Source organism: Bicyclus anynana, chromosome 23, assembly GCF_947172395.1.
Source record: "Bicyclus anynana chromosome 23, ilBicAnyn1.1, whole genome shotgun sequence".
Classification (NCBI taxonomy): Eukaryota; Metazoa; Arthropoda; class Insecta; order Lepidoptera; family Nymphalidae; genus Bicyclus; species Bicyclus anynana.
Genome location: NC_069105.1, coordinates 1,623,610 through 1,648,747, shown reverse-complemented (window position 1 = coordinate 1,648,747; position 25,138 = coordinate 1,623,610). Strand labels below are relative to the sequence as shown.

The window sequence follows — 25,138 nt, the reverse complement described above, 5'->3', positions numbered from 1 at the left end:
CCTCTGCCTCCGATTTCGGAGGGTTTGGGTTCGAATCCGGTCCGGGGCATGCACCTAAAACTTTTCAGTTGTGTGCATTTTAAGAAATTAAAAATATCAAGTGACGGAAAACATCGTGAGGAAACCTGCATACCAGAGAATTATCTTAATTCTCTGCGTTTATAAAGTCTGCCAATTCGCATTGGGCCAGCGTGGTGGACTATTGGCCTTATCCCTCTCATTTTGAGAGGAGACTCGAGCTCAGCAGTGAACTGAATATGGGTTGATGACGACGACGATACTGAGATGCGTTTACTTTAGTAAAGAGGAAAACATTAGCCCGCCAGCTCGCAATGAAGCAACGCGGTGGATCTAAGTTCAATAATCCTTCTCCTATGAGGAATGCCTGGCCTTTTCAGTGGGAAATTAAACGTACCGATAGTGGTGATAGTAATTATAGGCTGGCAAAGTTCAACAGTTGCACAGAATACAAATGATGCCTTATATTTTTAAATGGTGATAACAAACCTACCTAAATCTATAGTAAATATACATAATATATATAAATATAGAATATGCTATTGTTATAGAGGTGTTATTATTATAAAATATCATATTTTAAAGGTAATAACAAAAGAGGAAGCGTAAAAAAAGTTTTAAAATCAAATTCAATAAAAATCTGACCCTCAGTTATTTTTACATCTTTTTGTGATTCCATTAAATTGCGACATTCATCAAAGGCCCTGTATTAATAAAACCCCGGTCATGGGCGAGCCGTACACGCGGGTTAAGTATTCCGTAGGTATAAAATATAAATAATGAATGTTTTAAAAGTAATCTATACTAATATAAATGTGTCAGGTTTGTGTGTTTGTATGATTCTGAGGTTGTAGGGACGCAACGAAAGCTCTGAAAAAGAAATTTATTTTGCGGTTTTGCCACTTTTTCAATAATGCTCCGCACCTATTTGACATAGCATGATGCTGTATGCTGGCATAAGCCTATGATACTCAAATAACGTCTCTTTCTATTGGTGCAAGAATTTTCAAAATCGGTTCAGTAGATTCACAAATACTAATTTTTATAATATTAGTATAAGCTTATAATTTAATGTCTTAAAAAACACGACGATTTCATACGGAACCCTAAAAAAGAAAAAAATAATGAAACGCTGTGCCCTTTTATAAACTGAAAAAGGTACTTCGAAGGGAATATGATGAATTTTAATTGCCTAATAAAATTCAATCTTAATCAAATTTTCCCTTCTCTCCTGAGAATTAATGGTTATTGCAGATTCCCAGCAACGTAGCGGTTAAAACAACTTCTGTAGCTCTTGATTTGGGGTTCAGTACCATGCTGGATTAATTTTTCAGATATGATTTAAAACATTATAATAATAATATCCCATTCTACACCTTCGTCGTTATCAACCCATATTCGGCTAACTGCTGAGCTCTCAGAATGATAGGGGTTAGGCCAACAGTCCACCACGTTGGCCCAATACGGATTGGCAGACTTCACACACGCAGAGAATTAAGAAAATTCTCTGGTATGCAGGTTTCCTCACGATGTTTTCCTTCACCGTTTGAGACACGTGATATTTAATTTCTTAAAATGCACACAACTGAAAAGTTGGAGGGACATGCCCCGGACCGGATTCGAACCCACACCCTCCGGAATCGGAGGCAGAGCATACCCACTTGGCTATCATGGCTACAAGACATATAATACTGCCGAATCAAAAAATATATTGTAATCAATGTTGTAATCGATATTTTTTCAATAAATCGCCTCGGCCATGGCTAGTTACCACCCTACCGGCAAAGACGTACCGCCAAGCGATTTAGCGTTCCGGTACGATGCAGTGTAGAAACCGAAAGGGGTGTGGATTTTCATCCTCCTCCTAACAAGTTAGCCCGCTTCCATCTTAGACTGCATCATCACTTACCATCAGGTGAGATTGTAGTCAAGGGCTAACTTGTAAAGAATAAAAAAAAAAAGTCGGGAATAGTTCTAAGACATTTTTATTGATCCAATCTGGGAAATCGGGAAGGGACTACGAGACAAGGACCACGGGGAATTAAGCAAATAATTGTCGCTATAAATAGGTATTCGAGTAGGCATTTGTACAATTGAACCCTCATTTGACTCCACTTTGAATAGAACCAATAGTGATTATACAATCCTAATGGAATCAAAACAATGTCAAGTTTTGATTTGATATAGATTTATTGGGTACATTTTGTATAGGTATTTAAACTTGGAAAGGAAATGGTCCATTTCAGGTTTCACTCTTGTACCTGTATCATTAAAATTTATAAAATACAAGGATTTTATTAAAATCTAAATAAATGATTAAATGTAACTAAATAAAAAGAAATAAATAAAATTAAAACCCGAGTTTTATCAAGATGGCGCCCATACAACTATGACATGACAATTGACAGCAAACGTCAAATCGCCTACTGCGTTGAGAACGTCATCAACCCGCCATTATTATCCATAGTAGTGTTGCATTTTTTGAGAGAAAATGGATATTATTTCGAAAGAATTAAAGTGAATTCGTAGATTTGTATAATCAAAAGTAGTTAAAAAATTATTTTCTTTTATTTCCGCCAGGGTACAATGAATGATCCTGGGCTCCATACAATTTTGAACCATCTCCTTACGAGCTACACACCTGTTTAGGATTCCGGTAAAGGAAAAACGGGACCCTATTATCGAGACTCCGCTGTCCGTCCGTCTTTTATTTATTTTACATTAAATAAAAGTTCCCAACCTGGAGTTAAAAAGTTGGTGGTTTTACACCTCGGTGCCTCGAACACTTTTTTTTATTCTTTACAAGATAGCCCTTGACTACAATCTCACCTGATGGTAAGTGATAATGCAGTCTATCTAAGATGGAAGCAGGCTAACTTGGTTGGAGGATGATGAAAATCCACACTCTTCCGGTTTCTACACGATATCGTACCGGAACGCTAAATCGCTTGGCGGTACGTCTTTGCCGGTAGAGTGGTAACTGGCCACGGCCAAAGCCTCCCAATTGCCAAAACCAGCTAGACCAATTAAGAACATCCAGGCCTAGCCGGGGATCGAACCCAAGACCTCCGTCTTGTAAATCCACCGGGAATACCACTGTGCCATGGAGGCCGTCATACTTCTTAACTATGATAAGTAAGAAAATTGTTAAGACACTAATTGGCTTAATTCACGAGTGTCAAAGGATTTTCAAAATTTTAAATCGAAATCAATCAGGCAGGATTATGATTAAGGAGTCAGTCCATCAATCGGGGGAGGTAGAATAAATCACAATATTAATGAATCCACGACCGACCCCGGCCGAGGCTCGTAATGGAATGAGCTATTAAACTTGAGAGCGCTTGTTGGCTTTTAATTTATTTCGCCTACCCCCGCGCTGCGTTTCAATTTGGAGATATCATTTTTACTTGGGCTTTGAGTTTTTGTTTAAAATTAAATTCTTCTAAAGCTTTAGCGAACGTTTACTTAGGAAATAACCTTAACTATTTTCGCGGCCAAACGAATTTTTAGGTTTCATTTCGTTGAAAGTTTCGTTGAGTTTACATAACAGACTCAATACGGTAATCTCCGTAGGTTATGTGGAAGTCCAGAGTTCGATCCCCGCCTTTTGTAATATTGTCGAGCGGCTTACTCAAACTTTTTAAAGTGGAAATGAAAATATTAGCCATGTTTAAAAAAAGACATGCCTTTATATATATATACTTACTCGTAAAATGGGTTTGAGAGTTAACTGAATTCGAAGGGTCTTAGGTTTGACCCCCGTTTATTCCACTGTTGTATTTACACTTGACAGGCTTTTACCTTAGTTTTAGAACCCTTACTTATCTATATAATTATAGTTCGTTTGTATCTACGTGTATGTCTCGTAACTTCTCTTAGACGACAAGATCGATTTAGATGAAATTTTGTGTGTATACATAAGTCAGTGATCTGATCCCATTACTGAATTTTAAGTCATAAATATCATTTTTACTTGGGTTTTTGGTAAAAATTAAAATATTTTCAATCAATTATTAATATTTTTGAAGGTCGTGTTTAAAAAATATAATTTCTTTTTAGCCATTGAAAAGTAAAGGTAATTCAAAGTCAATTATTTTCATGTATTTATTAGTTTTTTTTATTATTTACAAGTTAGCCCTTGAGTACAATCTCACCTGATGGTAAGTGATGATGCAGTCTAAGATGTATTTGGGCTAACTTTTTAGGAGGAGGATGAAAATCCACACCCTTTTCGGTTTCTACACGACATCGTACCGGAACGCTAAATCGCTTGACGTCTTTGTCGGTAGGGTGGTAACGAGCCACGGCCGAAGCCTCCCACCAGCCAGACCTGGGCCAATTAAGAAAATCTCAACCCAGTGAGCCGAATATGGGTTGATAATGATGATGATGATGACTCAAACGTGTTCATTAAAGATTTATAAACAGACATTTAAACATTTATTATTCGTAGTGCATTGTGTTTTTGAAAAAAAAGTAGGTATTCCGTTTAACGAATGAGATATTAAAACCAGGAATGCATGTTGGCTTCAAATTTATTTGTCCGGTTGATTCACGGCCGCTGTTGCATTTTAACTTTTCCAGTCAGATATATGGAAAACGAATATTTTACCCATTTTTCAGCGTAATTTCCTACCTATTTATACTGAAAAATTATGTGTCAACGCAACTGGAATTTAACAATTATTTTTGTTTAAATAACGTAAGAGACGTGATAGTCCAGTGGCAGTGGCGTGCTTAAGGTTTTTACCCAAGGTAAGCAGTAAGGAAATATTGGAAAATTCATTGTGCATTATGTATTGTGTGGTCCAACATAGGTTTGTATTGAGTCCTTAGGGTAGGCAGTGCTTCTTTGCATCTATAAAGTGCACGCCACTGCCCAGTGGATATGACCTCTGCATTCGATTTGGAGAGCTTAGGTTCGAATCCGGTCCGGGGCATGCACCTCCAACTTTTCAGGCATTTTAAGAAATTAAATGTCACGTGTCTCAAATGGTAAAGGAAAAACAACGTGTGTGATGTCTGCATACCTGAGAATTTTCTTAATTCTCTACGTGTGTGATGTCTGCCTAACCGCATTGGGCCAGCGTGGTGGACTACTAGATTAACCCCTCTCATTCTGAGATGAGACTCGTGCTCAATAGTTAGCCGAATATGACTTGTTAATGATGATAATAAATAACTATAAAAAAAACATGTAAACTCGATTTAATAAACTGGTATAACAAAACGTATTTAGTGTTAATGATTCGATAGAGTTATCCTATCCGCATTGGACTAGCGTGGTGGACTATGGCCTAACCCCTCTCATTCTGAGATGAGACTCGTGTTCAACAGTGAGTCGTGTGTGCTTCAGTTTTTCACAAATCTCGCAGGAAACATGGATTTTTCCGATATAAAAAGTAACCTATGTGTTAATCCAGAGTAAAATCTATTTCCATTCCAAATTTCAGCCAAATCGCTTCAGTAGACGCAGAACAAAGGAGGAACAAACACACACTCACGCAAATTTTTGCCTTTTTTTTAATTCTTTACAAGTACGCCCTTGACTACAATATCACCTGATGGTAAGTGATGATGTAATCTAAGATAGAAGCGGACTAACTTGTTAGAAGGAGGATGAAAATCCACACTCCTTTCGGTTTCTACACGACATCGTACCGGAACGCTAAATCGCTTGGCGGTACGTCCTTATCGGTAGGGTGGTAACTAGCCACGACCGAAGCCTCCCACCAGCTAGACCTGGACCAATTAAGAAAACCTCAATCGGCCCAGCCGGGATTCGAACCCAGGACCTCCGTCATTAAATCCACCGCGCATACCACTGCGCCACGGAGGCCTTTATAATATTAGTGTGTTAATGTAACTTTGCGTTTATGGAAAAGAAAAACAGAAAATATTATAAAAGAAATACACCGATCGATCGCCCAGATTTGCTAAGCGAAAAATAAACCACATAAACCTTTATTATAACATCGAAGGGTTGAAAAAAACAAGGAACTAATCACCGAATTCGTAATTTCCGTTCGAGAAAAGTTGGAAGAGTGCAGTAATTGGAGCCGAGCACGGCATTTCGCAATTTTCTATATGTATGCAACCTGCAGAGGTGGCAATCCCGCATGCAAATCCACGCGGCATTGCAGCGAATTTTTCTGCATCACTTTTTTATTTTCTTTTTTTTTTTAAGGCCCATACTGGACGAACTGGATGGACGTTGGGGTCCCAAGGTGCTGGAATGGCGACCCCGCACTGGAAAGTGTTGGTCGACCCTCCACTAGGTGGACCGAGGACATCAAGCGAGTCGCAGCGATTCGCTGGATGCAGGTGGCCCAGTATAGTGATGTTTGGAAGTCCCTACAAAAGACCTATGTCCAGCAGTGGACGTCCATCGGCTGATATGATGATGATGAGTGTCAGGAAACACAAATGCCGGAAAAGCATTCCAAATTTTCTTCGAACTATGCACACTTTAACTTCGCAACTCGTTGAGCTATGTCAGTGACTTTGGTTCTTCTGCGGATCTCCTCATTTTTGATTCACGCAGAAATACTCCTAAGAGACACTGAGATTTCTTATGAGGCCCATAGTTAGCGACCAAGTAACCTTACCAAGTCTTAACTTAAGCAACTTAAGCTAGTTTAAACACATTTAAAGCACGAGTGAATAGGCGTCTTCTAACTTAGGCCGTAATAATGCTTTTCATCAGGCTTAATAATTGTAGTGAAGTGCAAGTGTACATTGCATAAAAAACATACTGTTTAACATACAGTCTGATTAGAATACAACTTTCGCTTTCAAACCATCATTTTAATACTTACTATTTACTTAATATAATTTAACATTTACCACTATTCACTTACCTTTTAATTATAAAATCCGTAATGAAAGGAAATCCAATAAACAGTCAGCTTGAATATAACAAATACAAAAAAGTTTTTATACCACCGATAACATAAAACCTCACTTTTAATGATTAAAAAAAAAGAAAATTAAAACTGCTCACATGCACATCGTAATATTGTGAATTAAAAGAAAAACGTATTCGTATTTCGAATTGATAGTTGGCGGGAAAGTGGCCATAGAGCGCGCGTCTGTACGTACTGAAACCCGGCGAACGATAACCGGCCGATTACGTTTATAGACCGAGAGCCTGCGGTTTTGAGAGCTTCGTCATTTTATAACATCTGAAAGTTAGTACGATAGACAAATAGTTTGGATCACAATGGTTTTGCGAGCATATTACCAGACATATAGATTTAATAAAATCCGTAAAAACATGTATTGCTTTTTACATTATTTATTTACACAATATTGTAAAGTAATGATGATACTTAAATTCCTATTTATAAAGGTATAGGTAAGCTTTGAGTGTGTGCAAATTTGGCGACATAATTTTTCATATTATTCCTAAATTTTAATATACTAAAAATACACATTCGTTCGATCTTTTATTTGATTGATGACCAAAACATTTGTTACCTGCTACCTCCTAAAGTCACCAAGATCCAAACGTTACGACCCAATGTAGCTTATAATCTATTATAATATTATATAGGAAAAGTTTGTGAGGTTGTAAGGGGTAATCTCTGGTTTTAATAAACTGATTTTGAAAATTCTTTTACCAATAGAAAGCCACGTTCTTTGTGAGTATCATAGGCTATATTTTATCACCGTAATCCCACGGTAACTATGCAAAACCACAAAGCGTCTGCTAGTAATGTAAAACTATATAGTTGTACCCTAGATGGTAAGTCCCAGGGTTGTCAAAATGACGAAACTCTAACCATCATTGGCTCTTAGACTATTAGTGACGTGCGGTTGACGTTGGCCGATGTCGATAATGTTATGTAAGTTGATTAGGCTACCGTGTAATATCGAATAATTAATCCGTGCAGTTTTTTGTAACGTGATATTTTTGCTTACACGTGGTAACGTAATTTTATATGCAACTGATGATTCAATTGTTGCGATTTGCTGCATGTTTTCATTTCGTTTGTTCATCTCAGGTTTAGATTACATGGCATTTTATTTAAAGCAAGCAAATAGGTTACCTAAAGAACCTTACTGTGCATTCAATTTTCAGCACAATTTGGGTCATATTTAATTTAATTCAATAAAAGTTCATGTTAATTTTTATTGAAATATTGTATATTGCTTGCTGCGCGTTCTATTTTCATCTAAATTTGGGTCATATTTTGTGATATATTCAGTATTAATAAATTACGTACATTTGTTCAGTTGACCATTATTGTTCCAATAATCATTTTAGTCAGTTTTTGGGCAAAAAGTATCAGTACCTTAAAAAGCTTGCGCTTAACTATGAACTTTGATTCAGGAATCGGATACAAAGTAATCAAGGCGTGTATTGTGAGAAGGTTTCTTAGTCTGGAGTCTGGAACCCTGACCGCCGATTGCTTGTAAAAGACTCGCAAACTGAGAGGCAGCATTTTTTATAAATTTTTAAAAAGTTCTCATGTTTATTTTGTACTAGCTGACGCCGCGCAATTTTACTCGCGTGTTTCCCGTTGCCCTAGGAGTACGGGATAATATATAGCCTATAGCCTTCCTCGATAAATGGGCTATCTAACACTGAAAGAATTCTTCAAATGGGACCAGTAGTTCCTGAGTTTTCCGCGTTCAAGCAAACAAACAAACAAACTCTTTAGCTTTATAATATTAGTATAGATTATTCAAAGCTGAGTGAGTTTAAATTTGAACATTATTATAAATTAATTTTGCCCACTAGAATACAATTCGCGAAGGGGTTACCTTAAAATTAAATATTTATTATAAATTTAAATGTATCAAGGAGCATTGTTAATAACTAAATGTTACACGAACATTTAGGATGTGGTTTCGAATACAAGTGGGATTTGTACGTCGAGCGTGTACACTGTTTCACACATATTAAGCGTATATTTACATTTTAATTAACAGAAATAGAGGATGAAACTTGGATTACTGTAATGTTTGTTTTGTTTTTCAATGAACCTACCTACCTTGATAAAGTTCATCATTAGCAACCTATAACCGGCTCAAAGTTGAGCATGAGTCTCCTCTCAGAATTAGAGGGGTAGTTCACCACGCTGGCCCAATGCGGATTGCCAGACTTCACTTACCTAGATAATTAAGAAAATTATCAGGTTTCCTCACGATGTTTTCCTTCACTGTTTGAGACAGGTATTTAATTTCTTAGTATGCACATTTAACTGAAATGTTAGAGGTGAATAACCCAAGCCGGATTCGAACCTACGCCCTCCAAATCGAAGGCATAGGTATAATAGATTATTTATGTCTATATCTAATACACTTAATATTAGAAATATGAAAACTAGTCTGTAAAATAACTAAACTGATGAAATGTTTTTATGATTTTTTGTAAATAAAGATAAATTGGAACTTGGAGCATAAAAAACCAAGCTACTTTTAATACCGGAAAAATTAATTTGTGAATGATAAAAAATTTGTAAATTACAGGCATAGATAATAAAACTAAAAAATATGGGATAAAGCACGTTGGATTTTACTATATTTATATTATTTACCGATTTAGATGAATTTTATTACGCATCAATCGGTGTTTAACAAAAGTTATCTAAATTTCGGCAGCTTTAATATAAAAGCGGCTTTTTTCGTAAAGACGATCAAATTGACTTTCAAAAATAGATTTGTCGTAAAATCAAATATTTATAAATAAAACAAATTTTATCGATACATTATGGAAATTGGGCTTTTATCTCTCACTATTTTCGCTAATCGCCCGCTCAGCTGTGTTTAACAAAATCGTATGATAATGTGGACATTACAATTTATTTGTTGGTTCTCGACTTTGAATGTTTACGTTTATCTGATAACGACGTTACGAGGTCAGTGACCTAGACGGGCGATTCTATAAAACATTTTTCGACTTTCGCAAAATAGGCATAGCTTTTTGGTTTTATACGATTTCTTTTTTAATAAGTGTTTTAACGTTATTCTAAACAGATTTGTATTAAAAATACTTAAATTAATGTATTTGTTTATATAAAATATGTGTTTCTTTTTAACCGACATAAAAGAAACTCGCTTTCAAAGGAAGGTGTGTCACACGATGTCATTTTTCGCTTTTTAGTTTATTGGAAATATTTTTGTGATTTTGAAGTCGGTTGAATTTTTTTTTAATTTTTTTTCTGAGAGGTAGGTAAGTACTAAGCTAAAAAGGTTATGTTTGGATGGGAGTTTTATTATTCGTTCGTTCAACTAATAAAACTGTTTTTTTTTATTCTTTACAAGTTAGCCCTTGAATACAATTTCACTTGTTGGTAAGTGATGATGCAATCTAAGATGAAAACAGGCTAACTTTTTAGGATGAGAATGAAAATCCACACCCCTTTCGGTTTCTACACGACATCGTACCAAACCGCTAAATCGCTTGGCGGTACGTTGTTTTCGGCAGAGTGGTAACTAGCCACGGCCGAAGCCTCTCACCAGTCAACAAACTACCAGGTTCAAAATACTAAAATAAACTGGTTCAACACACAAACTTATTTAAAACAACCAGGTTCAACATACTCTAATATAAATATTTATTATTTATTAATTTTAATCGTGTTCTTGACCTATCTCAAAGTAGATAATACTTTATTATTTATATTCTGTTATCAGTGACACGCGTTAATTTATGAGACACCTGATAACAAGTGATAATATACAAAGTTCCTTTATAGTAGATGAGCCCGGGATGCTAAATTTGCAGTTACTAAAGCGTCATGACGACCGATTACATTTGGTAGATAAAATGATAGGAAGAATAAATGCTTATTTACTTTTTTCGCTTTTAGCGATGGAAAGAGAAAGCGATTAAGTAAGAGATCATTTCCTTCAAAATAAGCAAAAAAATAATGGCGCTCGTAACTTGACAACTAAAATATTTAAAATAATATAACTATATAATGTTTTTATTTTGCAACTTTGGGACCCATTCCATTACATTATGCTCAAATCGTTAGATTTACGAAATGGACACCTTTTAGGAAATAACTAATCACTACATCTGACGTCATCATCATCATATCAGCCGATGGACGACCACTGCAGGACATAGTTTTGTAGGGACTTCCAAACATCACGATCCTGAGCCGCCTGCATCCAGCGAATCCCTTCGGCTCGCTTGATGACGTCAGATTACCTGGTGGGGGGTCAAACAACACTGCGCTTACTAGTGCGGGGTCGCCATTCCAGCACTTTGGGACCCCAACGTCCATCGGCTCTTCGAACTACTGACGTACTGGTTGGGTATTTTTGAAGTTAGTTTTTTTTAGTTGCCCTAAACGTACCCACCAATATAAAGGGCTCATACTTGGTGGGGGTACACAACATCGTGCAAGGTACAGTCCCTTATGTTTATCTGCCGCGCTCGAGTAACTGTAAAAATCCCCTCTTCGGTTCCCCTTACTATTAGGTATAAGTAAGTACGTAAACAATATTTTGCCTTAATCTAAGTAAAAGTATATTTTGAATCACGACGGTGTGTCCATGAATACCTATCAGTCAATTTTGACTGTCTGTCTAACTGTTTGTCCGGCCTAATCTCAGAAACGGCTGAACCGATTTGAAAGAGACTTTCGTTAGTAAATAGGAGGTTGTTCACCAACATAATCGTATAGGCTATTTTATTCCCGTAAAAAAACATGGCTTAAAAATCGTCGTAGAATAAAAATATTATTATCAAAATAAACATGTTAAAAAGTTCATTATGATTATTGAAGAATTTATTTATTTTGCGGTGAATAGCACCGCAAAAAACCCACGAATCCAAGCGACAACACCAAATCCTACAGAAAAAGTCACTACGCCATTTAGCTTGAGAGATTGTAGAGTCGTAAAGTCTTGTGGATTGTTGGGTTTGGAGAGTTAGATCTGGGAGACGAGATCGCTGGGAAGGGAATGATCAGTTATTCGCGAATAACCAAATAAACCAATTATTTTCCAAAATATACTTATAGGTGTTGATATCTGTATTCACGCCAAACACTTCCAATACATCTCGTTCATCAAATAAACACGGCTATTGTCAAATCAACTTTGATATCTCTTTGTTACCAGCATCTGTAATACAAGCAATTTTCAACCTTAACTTACAAACATAAAGTTCATTTTCCAATTACACCTACCATTTACCAGGTAATAAAGCTGATGATAAAACACGCGACATTGAGCTTTATATCCGAGTAGTAGAATACGTATTAGCGTGATTTGATGGATCAGGTGACAGAACTGAAATGGATGCGAATGTCCAGTGATCAATCACGATTTGCAATAGGTTTTACTCACGAAAAGTTGGGATTTTGTGAATTATTCTCACGTATTTCCAAACGACACATCTGGTGCATTTACATTTTTTTTATTCTATGACAAGTAAGCCCTTGATTACATTCTTTTTTTTTATTGTTTACAAGTTAGCCCTTGACTACAATCTCACCTGATGCTAAGTGATGATGCAGTCTAAGATGGAAACGGCTTGTTGAGGATGAAAATCCACACTCCTTTCGGTTTCTACACGACATCATACCGGGACGCTAAATCGCTTGGCGGTACGTCTTTGCCGGTAGGGTGGTAACTAGCCACGGCCGAAGCCTCCCACCAGCCAGACCTGGACCAATTAAGAAAAATCTCAATCTGCCCAGCCGGGGATCGAACCCAGGACCTCCGTTTTGTAAATCCACCGCGCATAACACTGCGCCACGGAGGCCGTCAAAATAATCTCATATAAAGATCGAATCAATAGAGCATTTACCCTCGACCTCCTCAGAAATAGCTCCGAGTTTGATGTTTTTTTTTTTTTGTTAAGTTTGTTTTTAGATATTATTTGACATTAGAAACTGTCTACCCATTAATTGTACCATTGGCACCGGCTTCAAAGTAATCAATAGATAGAAAATATTATAATGTTTTCTTCTGCTTATTAATTTTCTGCATACCGGTAAATGTTCGTGTTTTTGAAGTCTTCATTTTTTATTATTTATTACGAATAAATAGCATAGACATTGTATAAACAACATAAATTATTTCGTCCCCGCAATGTTTCTAATTTTAAATAACATAAAAAATCATGACTTTAAAAAAAAAACATAAAAATCGGAGCTGTTTCTGAGGACTTCCAGCATATGCTTGTTTTATGTATTCTTTGACTTCACTACTAAGGTAGCGGACCTACTTAGTATAGGAAGAAGTTCACAAAACATAAATAACGCTAAAGCTGACGATTTTACCTATACCTCTGAAGGTATAAAGACGATGCTGGTGTAAATCCATTTTAAGCATCAATTTTAACGCTTCATTGACTGTTGTAAAACTACAGTCGGTCAGGTCTTCGGCTTACAATAAAATAAGCGAATCACGCGTCATTGATATAGATCATATCCTACTAATGTTATAAACGCGAAAGTTTGTATGGATGTTTGGATGTTTGTTACTCTTTAACGCCGCTATTACTGAAGCGATTTGGCTGAAACTTGGAATGGAAATAGATTTTACTCTCGATTGACACATACTTTTAATCCCGAAAAAAATCCATGATTTCTCGAGATTTGCGAAAACTGATGATTTTGATGATATGAATGTTTGTCTCTTTCACGCCTCGACTACAGATACGAATTAGCTGAAATTTGACATTAAGATATATTATAGCATGGATTAACACATAGGCTACTTTTTATCCCGGAAAAATTCATGGTTCCCTAGGGATTTCTGAAAAAATAAATTCCATGCGGACGAAGTCACCTAACATATTAAACTTCGATTCGATTCTTCACGATTTATTTCAGAAATCATGTTCGAGGAATGCTTGATCTTGTTGTTCCCTCATGTAGCAAGACAATATGCTGCAGTATGATTCGATTCAGGCACAGAAATTACTAAGAGGAAACTCAGTAGCCGTACATAATTATGATTAAATACGAGTATATAAAATCATTTGAATCAATCAATAATTCTTTTATAGAAATTGTTTTATCTTTTACTATTGTTTTGTATTTATGTTCATATTTGACTGGTATTAAACAATAATACATGTTTTAATTTTTAGACTTCCTTAACGTGAAAGGGAAAGCGCAGTGTTGGTCAACCCCCCACCAGGTGGACTGACGACATCAATCGAGTCGCAGGGATTCGCTGGATGCAGGCTCAGTATCGTGATGTATGGAAGTTCCTACAAAAGGTCTATGTCCTGCAGTGGACGTCCATAGCAGTGACGTAGCTTGTCTTGTAAATGCCCTGTATCAAAATTAGTTGCCCAATAGACGAGCGTCAAATCCCGAAAATCTCTTTAGCAGTTTTTCCTCTCGAAAGCACCAGATTAAGAGAGATTGTGGATTAAATTTTACTAAGTAATTTTTGCTTTCCCACTTAAGGGGCCCTGTAGTCCGGGGGGGCCGTATATACACTAATATTATAAAGCTGAAGAGTTTGTTTGTTTGATTGAACGCGCTAATCTCAGGAACTACTGGTCCGATTTGAAAAATTCTTTCAGTGTTTGATAGCCCATTTATCGAAGAAGGCTATAGGCTATAAATTACCCCCGTATTCTCACGGGAACAGGAACCACGCGGGTGCAACCGCGCGGCGTCAGCTAGTCATTGATACGGCTGATACAGCAGTAGCTATGCCCCTGGTCCATATGCTGATATGATGATGATGACCGTGAAAGGACTAAGATCTACAGTTACTTCAAACTGTGAAGAAAAACTCTTCTTGTTCTTAGATATTTCTTGTATATCTATGGTTTATTGTATGTCTAAAAGCAGTAGCTATGCCCCTGGTCCATATGCTGATATGATGATGATGACCGTGAAAGGACTAAGATCTACAGTTACTTCAAACTGTGAAGAAAAACTCTTCTTGTTCTTAGATATTTCTTGTATATCTATGGTTTATTGTATGTCTAAAAGCATTCCGTAAAAGTCCTAGGTATTTTGAACAACAATAGGAAGCCTGACTCAGGCATTGTAGAGTTAATGTCTGGATATAATTACAAATTTTCTATTGAATTTTTCAATAAGTGAAATTCTAAGGCCGTTTTTGTTATAACTATCGTTTGTTATTTGGATTGGAAGAAATACAATTCTATCGAACAAATTGTTGTTAGTTACTTTGAAAATTAGTTATTTAACGTCACCCAAATTAAACTACATGTAATGAAGTTAATTAAATATAATTAACTTTTTTGTATTAACCAACAACATTAATATGAATTATAAATAAAGAAAAATTCTAATAGACTTTTTAATCAACTAGCGGACAACCGCGACTTCGTCCGCGTGGAATTTAGTTTTTCACAAATCCCGCAGTAACCATGGATTTTTCTGGAATAAAAAATAACCTATGTGTAATTTCAGACTATAATCTATCTCTACTTCAAATTTGAAAGTGAAAGAGCAACAAACATTCATTCCATCAAAATCATCAGATTTTTGCAAATCTCAGGAATCCATGGGATAAAAAGTAGCCTATGTATTAATCCAGAGTAAAATCTATTTCTATTCCAAATTTCAGCCAAATTGCTTTAGTAGTAGTGGCGTTAAAGAGTAACAAACATCCAAACAAACATACAAACTTTCGCGTTTCTAGTATTAGTAGGATTGACCTCGTAATTACAAGTTAGTGATCTAACAGTGGCGTGCACTTCATACATGCAAAAATGCACTGCCAATCCTAAGGACTCCATACAAACCTATGTTGGACCACTGAATACATAGTCAAGGATTTTTCCAATTTTTGCTTATAGTGCATACCCTAGTTAAAAACCTTATGCACGCCACTGCTGTCTAATATAGGTGACTGGGATCTCAATGACTTTTTTCATGTACCACGTTAAATTGTCGGTCCCATCTTTAATAACTGACAGTGATCAATAACAATTTACATCACTGTTTTTTATTGACTTTAGTTATTACAAAACTTTAAAATTGCTACTTATTATAGAAAAAAACATGTTATTTTTGTCCCATCATCGCCGCATACATGCGTTAGGCAATTTCCTACATAGCGATATTATGACATAGTTGGAATTGTGTAATATTGCATGGAACTTCCCACGCGTTGCATTTATACTAGGGTGACCATAAGCCGTGATAGCCCAGTGGATATGACCTCTGCCTTCGAACCGTAGGGTGAAGGTTCGAATCCGGTCAGGAACATGCACCTACAACTTTTCAGTTAAGTGCATTTTAAGAAACTAAATATTACGTGTCTCAAACGGTGAAGAAAAAACTTAATGAGGATACCTCAGAATTTTCTTAATTATCTACCTGTGTGAATTTTGCCAATACGCATTGGGCCAGTGTGGTAGACTACTAGCCTAACTACTCTCATTCTGAGAGGAGACTCGTGCTCAATAGTAAGCCAAATATGGGTTGTTAATGATGGTGGCGATGACCATATTAAAGTCTGTCTGTGGTATTCTTTCTGATCGCAGTAAAGTTTACAGACAATCGTTTGACATGCGCATTAGTTTAGACAACTGAAATCATCACTTACCATCCGGTGCGATTGTAGTCAGGGGCTACCTTGTAAAGATGGACCTGCCAATGCATAGCTTTAAGCAATGTGTTAAAAACATTTGCTTAGTCGAGATGACTACACCATTGATGAGTTCCTTAATGATAGGTAAAGATGCTTAGAGGTCGTTGGATCAGCTTCCACCTTCACACAGGAAGTAAAACTATAAGAAACTGTAATGTTGACATCAATTGTATATAAAATATTCTATGATTTTTTTTTAAAGAGCAACTGTTGAGTTTCTTGCCGGTTTCTTCTCAGAATCTGCCTTCCGAACCGGTGGTAGAATCTTTACAAATAGTCAACTGACGTATCAAAAGTGCTTGTAAACTGAGCCTACTTGAAATAAATGAATTTTGAGAATAAAAAAAAGAAGCCTGAAGGTTCGATGTCGATAGAGTTACACCACCAGTGGGTAGTTCGTCAAAAATGTGTGAATTTTGCTTAACATGCTTTTTGAATCAAGGAAGTCCCTTTTGGAAGGAATTTTTAAAAAAAATAATATATGCACAAGCCAACTCAGAAGTCGAACTTAGAACATCATGATCCATAGCCACACAGACTACAACTGGACAAATTAGGTAAAACAATACTTCATCATCATCATCACATCAACCGATGGACGTCCACTGCAGGACATAGGCCTTTTGTAGGGACTTCCAAACATCACGATACTGAGCCGTCTGCATCCAGCGAATCCCTGCGACTCGCTTGATGTCGTCGGTCCACCTTGGGGGGTCGACTGACCAATAAATTTTGACCTTAAATGTTTCTTTCAAAAACCAAATGCTTGGTCACATTAAACCTAACGAATCGATGTGTCGCATTATAAGGGATTGCTTTACAATTTAATACCTTATAACTTTATACATACAGTTCAATTAGTACTTTTAAATGTTATCATACATGCAATGCTATGTACATGGAAATATCGAACTTGTTGCGTTTGAAATAGGGTTCAATTCATTTAAATGTGTATGTAACATATAATTGAGTAGTTTGATATGCCATGCAATCAGCTGTAGGCGCTAATAACATAGGATGGATTGAATGGTTTATTGACCTTTAACCGTCCTTATCCTTATAATGTCGACCCTCGATAATCCGACCCCTGTCGAATCTGTCCCCGTCTAAGGGACTAAGAGTTAGCCATAGATACACGTATATACTTACGAGTATAGTAAGCGGCATAAAAGTTGAACATTTTCGGAAAATACCACACATTATTTTGACGTCCTCCATGGCGCAGTGGATTTACTATACGGTTGTCCTGGATTCGATCCCCGGCTTTGCCGATTGTAGATTTCCGAAATGGGTGAGGACCGAAATGGGTGTGGACTATCATTCTAAGCCTAACAAATTAACCCGCTTCCATCTTAGATTGCATCATCACTTACCATCAGATGAGATTGTAGTCAAGGGCTAACTAGTAAAGAATAAAAAAAATCGAATTAGTAGTATTCGGAAAAAGTATCTACTGATTTTTTTTCATTATTCTTTACAAGTTAGGCCTCAAGTCAACTACAATGTCACCTAAGTGATGATGCATTCTAAGATGGAAGCGGGCTAACTTGTAAGGAGGAGGATGAAAATCCACACCTATTTCGGAAATCTACAATCGGAAAAGCCGGGGATCGAATCCAGGACCGTGTAGTAAACCCACTGCGCCATGGAGGATGATATACACACAAAACAATACCTATGATTAATATCTATAAACAAAAACCTGGTTTAATAATAATCTTCCCGAAAAGTTCTTTTAACTCAGATTTAAATATTTTAGCATATCAAATCCAAAAACTTTGGAAAGAACAACAAAGTATCGGATAGTCTATAATAGGGGATTGTATGGAATCTCCATGCAAATCGTATTACTGCGCGTTCAACGGAATGAGATCTTTAATGTAATTGGAGTGAGCGGAAATTGCTCTGAGCTGAAAAGATACTAAAATGCCTGATAGATCTACGATTGAGTTTTAGTTGTCTATGAACTATATGAACGGGAAAAGACCGAGGGGCCGCTCACCAACACGATGGGCTCCTGAAGGAGTAGGAGGATGAAAATCCACACCCCTTTTCGCTTTCTACACGTACCGGAACGCTAAATCGCTTGGCGATACGTCTTTGTCGGTTTTACGATTTGGAAGAATTTTTCGTTATTTAAATGAAGTGAATAAAAAATAGCCGTGATAGTCCAGTTGATATTACCTCTGCCTCCGATTCCGGAGGGTGTGGGTTTGAATCCGGTCCGGGGCACGCACCTCCAACTTTTCAGTTGTGTGTATTTTAGGTAATGAAATAGCACGTGTCTCGAACGGTGAAGGAAAAACATCGTGAGGAAACCTGCATACCAGAGAATTTTCTTAATTCTCTGTGTGTGTGTGAAGTCTGCCAATCCGCATTGGGCCAGCGTGGTGGACTATTGGCCTAACCCTTCTCAATCTGAGAGAAGACTCAAAGCAGCAGTAAGCCGAATATGGGACAGCAGCAGTAAGACTTTACATTTGTTATTAAATCCAAAAAACAGAGATTACATTTGAAGCTGAATTTCTGAAAAAGCTCGGCAAAAATTGTGCAATTATCCAGAACTATTTATAATGATCGTATACGGAACCCTCCGTGGAACTCCAACACGCACTTGTCCGGTTTTATCATAAGTATTATACCTACTTAACATGAAAAACGAAAGACTTTTAAGATCGGCCTCCGTGGCGCAGTGGTGTGCGCGATGGATTTACAAGACGGAGGTCCTGGGTTCGATCCCCGGCTGGGCAGATTGAGATTTTCTTATATACGGATATATATTTATATTTATATACGGATATATATATATATTTTCGTATACGGAACCCTCCGTGGAACTCCAACGCGCACTTGTCCGGCTTATTCATATTATACTTACTTAACATGAAAAACGAAGGGCTTTAAAGATTCACGCAACGCAGCTTTGGTACGCTAGTAAAGAATAAAAAGTTTTCGAGTACCTTCAGATTTGGAAAGGTCACACAGTTTTGCCATCATAGATATTATCCGGCTCAAGAAGGGCGATGCTTTTCATTTAACTTTCATAATTCCCCTAAGTTTGCGTTGTTCAACTTTTGTTTACCTTCATAAAGATAATCCGCGTACATTTTTAACAAAAAGAATTTAAAAAAAAGAATATTTAAACAACTTAAAGGTACATTTACCTTTAAGGACCTACGTAGGTACTTTTTTTTCTGCTTGTGTAAGTGCCGTAGGCTCCTTATGGGACCTCAGCGGCGTCACCGGGGGGTTGGGGCGAGCGCAGAAGCATCGCCTGATGGGGCCCTAAGGCAAAAGCAGAGTAGATGGGCGGAACGACTCTCTAAGGGCGTCTCCTCTGAGACACGAACCTCGGCTTAGAGTAGGTTCGGGAAGGGTGTTTTGGCCTGAGTATATTAGTCCGGACGCCCCCGAGATCCTAAATTAAAAAGCCCATGTCTGGGTGACGTCACGTATCGGGGACCTCGTCTTCGCCGGCGAAAACGCTGTGTAGCTTGTGTTTGTGTTGCCTGGGAAGCATTGTCGTTCGTTATGTCATCGTCAGGATCGTAAAGGACGTTTTTTGGGGGTCTAGATCTACAATCGGTGGTATCAGGGATGTAGCCTAAACCACTGGTTGGTTGGAGTGGGTGGCGGCTCTCTCAAAATAAGTTTTCGAGAGCTGTTTCATATCTACAGCTATGTAGTACTTACGTAGGTGTATAGAGTGGAGTTTGCACTATGGTCAGTTTAGGAGGAAGCAGGTCTCACCAGATCCAGTCCATATCTCTTAATTTTTAATAAGGAATCGTGTCTTCAATCTACATCTGAATAGTTTCGTGGCGTGGACCGTTCACAATCGCCGTTAAAGACTTAACATTAAAGCATTCTTGAAAAGACCTTGCCACTATAACGTCTGAGAATATTAAATATATATTTAGGACTAGCTGTCGCCATGCGGTTTTACCCGCATGCTTCCCGTTCCCTTAAAAATACGGGAATAATAACCTTTAGCCTTCCTCGATAAATGGGCTATCTAATACTGAAAGAATTTTTAAAATCGGACCAGTAGTTCCTGAGATTAGCGCGTTCAAACAAACAAACTTTTCAGCTTTATAATATTAGTATAGATTTTATTTTTTCTAAATTGGCTCAGGTCTGGTTTGCTGGTAGTAGTCTTCGGTAATGGCTAGTTACCACCTTATCGACAAAGACGCCAAGCGATTTAACGTTCCGCTTTGATGACACTTAGAAACTGCCAAAGGCGTGGCAAATCAACCTGTACTTTACCTGTAATTTAGTCCGCTACAGACGATGAATGCTCAAGACTGACGATTGGCCTATATTGAGTGACGAAAGGACTATGTTAGGGGTCTCCATGTAGGTGAAAATCTGGAACGATGAAGTACGTAGGAGAAGGAAATTAATCGACGTACGACGGATTATCAAACTGAAGTAGCAGTGGACAGGTCATTATTTGTCACAGAACAGATGACCGCTGGGGCAAACGTGTTCTGGTGTGGAGACCACGTACCAGCAAGCGCAGTGTAGGACGCTCCAGCCAGATCATCTAACGACATTATGAAGGTAGTGGGAAGTGGCTGGATGAGGGAGGTGTGAAAGCATGTCCAGCAGTGGACGGATACAGTCTGATGATTAGCCATCTACTACCTTAGACTGCATCGTCATTTACCATCAGATAAGATGCTAACGCACTCAACGGCTACTTTGCCGTTGAATTAAAAAGTATTAGACAAAGATAAAGACGGTAAAACGATAATAAAAACCCTTCTAACGAAATTCAAATATAGAACTTCATTACACCCATAGAGACCCGAATGCAATTTACATTAAATAAACAAATTATCGGGGATGTCCCGAAAATACAGGGCCGGCTCAACAGGTGTTCTTAATTTGAAATCCAAATAAAGCCTAATGCTCGTTTCACACTGAACGATGTAATCATTTTGTCGCCTACAACCTACGTAGGTGAAACATTATTATTTTTTCAATCAATTTGCTGTTGAAAATATTGTGTGATGGATTTACGTGTTTATTGAGTTTCGATTGAAGTTTAATTGACAGAAATGATGGAACGTGTTAGATGAAAATTTGGAAACTTGATGGTGAAACACAGAATTAGGCGTAGAAATATTTCGCTGACAATGTTGTATGAATGAACCATGTGACGGAAAATCCATTCATTTTACAAGACGGAGGTCCTGGGTTCGATCCCTAGCTGGGCTGATTGAGGTTTCCATATTTGGTCCAGGCTGGTGGAAGGCTACGGTCGTATTTACCCTTAATGGTACGATTTCGTGTAAAAACCGAAAGGGGTGTGAAAAATTTATCCTTCTCCTAACAAGTTAGCCCGCTTCTATCTTATATTGCATCATCACTTTGCATCAGGTGAGATTGTAGTCAAGGGCTAACTTGTACAGAATAAAAATAAAAATAATTCAATCCGTCATGATATAAACTTTTTTTTTCAAATCAATTACCTTTACTTCTAGCAGACATGTAGCATCAAATAACAGCCTGAATTGTGATGTCAAAATCAAACAAAGCCTGACAAATTGAAGCCTCAACGGTAAGAGCGGTCAAACCCATCACCGAGGGTTGGTGGTTCGATACCCGCCCTGATGGTCTATTGTCATACCCACTCCTAGCACAGTCTTTCCCGACTAGTTGGAGGGGAATTGGAATATTGGTCATATTATAAAAAAAGAATATTCTTTAAAAAAAATCTTTTGATTTCTTATAAGCACACGACAAGCGAATCGCATCTTGTCTACTTACTTCTCTGTCTACGTTCGTTCCTAACGATTTTCGAAGTCGTCTCTCGAAACTAAACGGCAATTTTGCACTGTTCCTAAATGTCGGTCATTAGCAAAAGGTGGCAATCGGATAATTCGGCCATTTTGAAATTCGACATCCGTACTAATGGCGAGGTATTAAACCTTTACTACTTTGATAGCTGCAGGTGTTTACCCGACAATGCTGTAGAAAAGGAAGGGTTATGTGTTTAACAGGCAACATTTAAATTAAGGTTAATAAAGTATTGCTTTCAGGTCACGGTTACTCCCTCCCTAACGGCCTTTTAAGCCGAGGTCCGAGTCTCATAGGAGACGCCCTTAGAGAGTCGTTCCGTCCTCTGTCTTTCTTTCAGCCTTCGAGTCTCATTAGGCGATGCTTCTGCGCTGGTGTCGCCGTAGTGGTTGCCGCAGGGAGCTGTCGGCTCTTACTCAACAAGAAAAAAAAAATGCTAATGATGGGCCTCACAAGAAGGCTCAGAGTTCCTCAGCGGGCGAAGGAGGGAGCTATCTCTGCGTGATTGAATAAGAAATGAGGAAATCCGCAGAAGAATCTAAGTCCTCAACATAATTAGGGTTGCCGCTGAATGCTGGCGGCTTTAGACCGTGATGTTTGGTGTGTGGAAGTCTATACAAAAGGACTTTGTCCAGCAGTGGACGTCCATCGGCTGATAATGATGATGAGGATGATCCACTTTAGCATTTTTTGTTTATGTTTTCTTAGGTCTTCTGTCAAGACAAGCTGCTATAAGTGGACTACAATATACGGTCAGCATATTAAAATAATTGAGGCATTTGTATGTTTATATAAAGTACGATCAGCAAAAATGTAATATCTGCAAACAAGTGCATCTTTATTCAGTTTGCTCAGCAACTCGCAAACTTTAGCAACATACACTATACAAGCGTTATCCTGCTACTGTGTCCTCGAACTATTCCTAACTTTGCGGAGATACTGTAATAAGGCTGACTTCAAAAAGAGCTTTAGTAGGAATAGGTATGTTTAATGTACATATAGGTTGGTACAGATGGTTTATTAGTCAAGTAACAGCACACACGTCATTGTGTAGCATAAAGATACTGTTACACATGCTCTAAAATAGCATGCTAAAAACGTGCTATTAATTATCCATCCATGTTCATACGAGCATGCTTATTATCAGTTTACGTTGCAATAAGCATGCTATTTTTAAGTATGATCCTGAATAAGCATGCTCAAAGCATATGCTAATTTGTATCTACCGCTCTCTGTCTACAGTATCGTGTTAGACAGGGAGAGATGAAGGTGAAGAGAATACAGAATAACAATGCTGATCGACTAGCATACTCAATAAGCAAACCTGTTCAGACAGGCTAAAAGCACGCCCTCTTCCACCCGCGCAGCAATTAGCACGCTCATAAATCGCAAGACTGTTAATTCTTGAGCAAGCTCGAAATAAGCAAGCTTATAATTACCAGTTTTGCGATACACATGCTAATAAGTAGCAACTGCTAAATAGTAGCATGCTACTGGTTAGGCACTGGGCTGTGTCATAAATAGGTACTATAAACCTTCTTTTTTTTTTTTTCTTTACAACTTAGCCCTTGACTACAATCTTACCTGATGGTAAGTGATGATGCAGTCTAAGATGGATGAAAATCCACACTCCTTTCGGTTTCTACACGACATCATACCGGAACGCTAAATCGCTTGGCGGTACGTCTTTGCCGGTAGGGTGGTAACTAGCCACGGCCGAAGCCTCCCACCAGCCAGACCTGGACCAATTAAGAAAATCTCACTCTGCCCAGCCGGGGATCGAACCCAGGACCTCCGTTTTGTAAATCCACCGCGCATACCACTGCGCCACGGAGGCCGTCAAAATTTTTAGACCTTATACTAATACTAATATATTAGTAGGTATTTACATAGCACCCACGCGAAGCCGGGTCGGGTGGCTAGTCCAATTAAACGAACGTCAAGACAAAAGAAACGCGTAGTTAAATTTTGTCCATTCTAAAGTAAAATCGATAGGATGTATGAATATTATTATAATATTATGTATATAGTAAGTGTACCATGCAAGACGATATCCTCAGGGCATTTCTAAGCTTAGTCAGATGTTGTAGTGTTGTAATTTCCATGTCAATATTTATAGTATAAACTATCGATTATTATATAGAATTAGCGCGAGTTTTTATTTACAAAAACCATTTATTTATGATGTAGTTGTTAAAAAATGTATCATACTATACTGACTATAGAATTGTAAAAAAAAAATAATTATGTAAATTTTAACGAACTGTAAAAACAAAGTACAAGTAAATAAACAAACATTAAATTATGTCATTTATTCAGTTTTAAATTAGCTTATATTTTTAATGCTACCAGAGTGTTATATAAGTAGGTAAATAAACTTAAAAAAATGAAAGATACGGAGTGTTTTACCAAAAGGTTATGTTTACGATGCGTTGCCTGAACTAACTCGAGATTATAAACGCGTTTTAAGGCCGAAACTAGTGGCGTATAGTTTCTATTTTTTATTATTACCACAAAAAATTAAAAAAAAATTCGTTTATTTCGAAATTATGCCACACATCACAATATCTCCAGTACAACAGGACATCCAGGACAATACCCTGCGATGTGTGTTATAATCCAGAAAATGGCCCCTGCTCAGCACAATGCTACGTGACCATTTAAATTAGGACACGTAGCGCTGATTTTCGGTTGGTACCACAGATTGGGTAACGCCACGAATACAGTCTTTTTAGAATTACGTATAAAAATG

General features: G+C 37.6%; 1 protein-coding gene across 2 annotated transcripts in view; it reads right to left on the bottom strand.

The window, feature by feature from the left end:
• LOC112043724 (brain tumor protein) overlaps positions 1-25,138 on the bottom strand; it is a 497,062-nt gene that overhangs the window by 465,618 nt on the left and 6,306 nt on the right. Inside the window, exon 1 of one of the 2 annotated variants that reach the window (XM_052888777.1) lies at positions 6,879-7,121. The exons of the other annotated variant lie outside the window; for it this stretch is intronic. The gene's annotated coding sequence lies outside the window, so the exon portion shown is untranslated. Of the gene's footprint in view, positions 1-6,878; positions 7,122-25,138 lie in introns of those variants that run through there. 2 annotated transcript variants of the gene reach the window in all.